General features: G+C 41.4%; 1 pseudogene; it reads left to right on the forward strand.

Moving 5' to 3' along the window:
- The first annotated feature begins 83 nt into the window (after positions 1 to 83).
- On the forward strand, positions 84 to 425 carry LOC102837718 (annotated as a pseudogene).
- The last annotated feature ends 4,743 nt before the right edge of the window (positions 426 to 5,168 follow it).

Raw genomic sequence — 5,168 nt, forward strand, 5'->3', positions numbered from 1 at the left:
CATTTGATCAAGAGGCAATGATACGGGCAGAGGCTGAAGCAACGCAGAGGAGACGGGAGTGACGGGAGAACGCTGTCATCACCATGAACCTCCTCAACAAGCCCAAGAGTGAGATGACCCCAGAAGAGCTGCAGAAGCGGGAGGAGGAGGAGTTTAATACGGGGCCCATCGGTGCTCATGCAGTTGGTCAAGTTGGTCAACTGTCTCAACAACAAGAAGCTGCTGAGCTGCGCGTCAAGGCTTTCGACAGGCACTGCAATATGGTGCTGGAGAATGTGAAAGAGCTGTGGACCGAAGTCCCCAAGAGTGGCAAGAGCAAGAAGAAGTCCAAGCCCGTCAACAAGGACCGCTACATTTCCAAGATGTTCCTACGTGGGGACTCTGTCATTGTGGTCCTGCGGAACCCACTCATTGCTGGCAAGTAAGGACCCAAAGCCACCTCCCACCACTCCGTGAAGACCTGCCATGTGTTGGGAATAATAAAGTCCCCGTGTTTTTTTACTAAAAAAAAAAAAAGAGAGAGAGAGACAATGATATGGAAGGAAGAAGTCCAACGTGCACTGAAGGCACTGGCAAAGAACAAGGCTGTAGGAATTGGTGGACTACAAATTGAAATCTTTCAACAAACTGAGGCAGCACTGGAGGCACTCACTTATCTATGCCAAGAAATTTGGAAGACAGCTACCTGGTCAATTGACCAGACTAGATCCATATTTGTGTCTGTTCCAAAGAGAGGAGACCCAGTGGAATGTAGAAATCATCAGGCAATATCATTAACATCACATGCAAGTAAAATTTTGCTAATGGTGATTAAAAAACGGCTGCAACAGTTCATTGACAGGGAGCTACCAAAGGTTCAGGCATGATTCAGACAGGAACGTGGAATAAGGGATGTCACTGCTGATGTCAAAAGGATCTTGGCTGAAAGCAGAGAATACTAGAGAGATGTTTACCAGTGCTTTATTGACTATGCAAAGGCTTTCGGTTATGTGGTCTATGACAAGCTGTGGACAACATTGCAGAGAATGAGTGTTCTGGAACACTTAATTGTGCTCATGAGGAACCCGTAGGTAGACTGAGAGGCAGACGTTTGAAACGAACAAGGGGACACTAAATGTTTAAAATTAGTTAAGATGTGCGTCAGGGTTGTATTCTTTCACCATACTTATACAATCTGTATGCTGAGCAAATAATCCAAGAAGCTGGGTTATATGAAGAAGAACGCAGCATCAGGATTGGAGGACAGCTCATTAAAAACCTACAATATGCAGATGATAAAACCTTGCTTGCTGAAAGCAAAGAGAACTTAGAATACGTATTGTTGTTGAATGAAGATTAAAGACTAAAACCTGCATTATGAATTGCAGCTCAATGTACTAAAACCAAAAATCCTCACAATGACTAATAAGTAACATCATGATAAATGGAGAAAAGATTGAAGTTGCCAAGACTTGATATTACTTGGATTCACAATCAACATTCATGGAAGCAGCAGTCAAGAACTCAAAAGACATATTGCATCAGGAAAAGCTGCTGATCAAAACCTCTTTAAAGTGGTTAAGAGCAGAGATGTCAGTTTGAGGACTAAGGTGCACTTCTCCTAAACCATGGTTGAACAATGAATAAGGAGACAGTAGAAAAACCAATGCATTTGAATTATGGTGTTGGCAAAGAATATTGTTGAAAGTACCATGGATTGCCAGAAGAACAAACACAGTTGTGCTGGAAGAAGTACAGTCTGAATTTTCCTTAAAAGTGAGGATGGCTAAACTTTGTCTTTCATGCTTTGGACCTGCTGTCTGGAGGAATCAGTCTATGAAGAAGGACATCATGCTTGGTAAAGTGAAAAAGAGGAAGACTCCAATGAGTGGACTGGCACAGTGACATTATGCAATGAGATCCCCATGGCTTTCCTAGTTGGCAAAGACATCCATGCATATAGGAGAATAGCACATCCCTTTTTGGGACATGAAAATGTTATATGGGGAAGCCTCCCAGCACTTATTCTATGTGTTTTTTTCCTACAATAAAACTGTAATCATAAGTAGTACAGCACTTCCTGTCAGTTCTGTGAGTTATTCCAGCAAATAATCAAACCCATAGAAGTTGTGTGTGGGGGGTGGGGGTGGGGGGTTTGGAACTCCTGGTTGGTGTTGGTATACTGAGGGGTGAGGGGGGACTTTTGAATTTGTAGCCACTGGGTCAAAGTGAGGGAGCAGGTGAGAGAGAATGAGCCCAGTTTGTGGCTGACATCTTGAAGGGACATGGGAAAACCCCACATTTGTAGCGAGCAGATCAGAAGTCAGGGTGTCGTTTGGACTACCAAACTTATGGCTGACATCGGAAGGCTAGGCTTGTGTCAGAAGTGAACAAAGAAGTGAAAAGTGAATCTTTTATTATATTTGAGATTTATGTGTATTTAAGTTACCATAGTTTTTTTTTTTGGATTTTCTACTCCTTTTTGAGAACTTTACAGTTTGTCTTTCTGGGAATTTATCCATTTCATCCAAGTTGTTTAATATATAACAATGATATAACATTATTCATAATATTCCTTTATAATCCTTTTAATTTCTGTAGGATCTGTGTGGGGATTCTCTCTTTCATTCCTAATTTTTGTAATTTATGTCTTCTCTTTTTCATTGTCAGTCTGGCTAAGGGTTTATCAATTTTGTTGACCTTTCCAAGAAACCCACTTTTGCTTTCACTAGTTTTTCTCTTTTGTTTTCTATTTCATTGATTTTTGTTTTGATCACTATTATTTTCTTCCTTTAGGTTTTATTTGCCCTTCTTCTTAGACTAATTTAGGAAATTTAGACTGCTTTTAGATCTTTCTTCCTTTCTAACATTAGCATTTGTTGTTGTTGTTAAGTGCCGTCGAGTCGGTTCCGACCCATAGCGACCCTGTACAGGGTTTCCGAGGGTGTAAATCTTTACGGGAGTAAAAAGCCTCATCTTTCTCCCATGGAGCGGCTGGTAGTTTCGAACCGCTGACCTTAAGGTTCGCAGCCCGATTCATAACCACTACGCTACCAGAGCTCCTTAGCATTAGAGGGACAAATTTCCCTTTCAGTGCTGCTTTCATTTTATCCTATACAAACGTATTTTCATTTTGTTCAGTTCAGGGTATTTTCTACATTCCTTTGATTTCTTCTGCAACCCATGATTTATTGAGAAATTTATTAACTTCCAAATAATTGGGCACTTCCCACATTCCTATTGTTTTCAAGTTGTATCCTGATGTGATTAGAGGACATACTTTATCTGATATGTTTTGTATTTTATGCCCTGATGTGTGGGTCTTGCCTAAAGAATGTTGCATGTGCACATAAATGTGAATTCTGGTTCTGTTGAATAATCTAATAGGTGTCAGTTAGGCCAGTTGGGGTGCTGACCTAACTTGGTGCTGCTTTTGTTGTTGTTATTGAATGCCATTGAGTTGGTTCTGACTTATAGTTTCCAAGGAGTGGCTGGTGAGTTTGAACCACTGACCTTGTGGTTCAAGCCAACTTCGCAGTCCAGCGCATTAACCCGCAGCACCACAACACTTTTGTATCCATCTGGCTATTTTACCTAGTTATCTCAATGATTGAAAGAAGATGAAAATCTCCAATACAAATGTTCAATTTCAGATTCTCCTTTCAACTCTTCCAGTGATTGTTTCATATATTTTTATTTTAAAAAACAACAAATCTGTAGCCCCACCCTAACTCAGTGAAGTTTGCTGCTCTGGAGCAATGTCCTGTGCAGGTCAAACTACTTTTCTTACCTAGAAAGCTGGAAGAGTGAGACAGGACAACTGATACAAGACCAGTCCCAGGCAAGAAGGCAGGCGTGTCGGCTGTTCTTACCAGAAGTTCTAGAAAATCAGGCCCAGCCCCTCCGTCCCCCACCACCCTGAATCAAATGCTTCATAACTTGTCTATCTCTGATCAACTTCCAGAGCTATGAAATGTCTTAGCTTTTTGGGTTTTTTTAATGTCCAATTTTAATGTTTTATTTTTCCTACAGGACATTCCTCATCCTCTGCACTCTGCGTTAGCCAGCAGTTGCTCTGTAGTGTTGTCCTTTTGGGAATATCACAGTCTGTAGAGTCTCTGGCAAAGGCATACAGTGAAGGAGATTCTGACCTGGGTGTTGCCTCTCTGGCCTTCCTCTCTCTCAGCTTGAGTTCCACCTGTCAGCACCACAGCAAATGAGACAAACTCACAGTCTTAACCCACAGAAGAGACTTCAGAAAGGACAGAAGAACTGGGCACCTCCCCAAATTCCTGCCATTCTCTGGAGACTCAAAACAGTCTTTTACTCCTTACCAGCAGGGACCTGACCTCCTGTTCCCAGGGTGGTGGTGGTTGTTAAGTGATGTATTGGTTCTGACTCATAGCAACTCTGTACAGGATTTCTGAGGAGTGGCTGTTGAGTTTGAATCACCAACCTTGCAGATAGCAGTCCAGTGCTTGTTCTACAGTGCCACACCAGGACTTTGTTCTAGGGTGGCCATATCAAAATGAGAAAATGGCTAGGAACACCCCATGTCAAGTCAGAATTGCTCTGCAATTTTAAAACGGCACAATTTATATTATCTAATTCTACAAATAAACTTAGCTCAGGGAAACTGACTTTCCCAGCTGGTTAGTGGCAGAACTGAACTTTTACCAAGTTTACTTGTACTGAACCCAGAACTCTTTTGCAATAGGATTAGCACACTCTCAGACATATTTTCTCAGTGAAAATGGGTATATCAGTGTATTAGAGGCATTGCGTTTACTTTAAATGGCAAGTTACATTGAAATAAACTTGCAATGAACAGTTTGGCTTGTAAAAATCTTACAAGTAGAACTTTACACAATAGCTCCTTTTAAGAGAACCCTGGCTGCATACCCACCTTTCAACTTTGTTGCAACTACTTCCTCCTTCTGTGGGGCTCACTTACAAGGAAAGACTGCCACCAGATCTTCTTGCAGGAGCAAATTGATTGCTCTGGTCTGAGATTTGGCAAGGAAGAAATTATGCTGAGTCAATGTGACTCAACATCTGGACTCCCCAAGTAACTTCAGAATAGGTATCATTTTAAGCAAAGATGTTTAAATATGTAATCAAGCGGCCCATCTTTTTTTCTTTTATTAATAATGTTAAGTGCCCTCTAGTCGGTTCTGACTCATAGGGAT

The sequence above is a fragment of the Chrysochloris asiatica genome, unplaced genomic scaffold (genome assembly GCF_000296735.1).
Source record: "Chrysochloris asiatica unplaced genomic scaffold, ChrAsi1.0 scaffold00090, whole genome shotgun sequence".
Lineage (NCBI taxonomy): Eukaryota > Metazoa > Chordata > Mammalia > Afrosoricida > Chrysochloridae > Chrysochloris > Chrysochloris asiatica.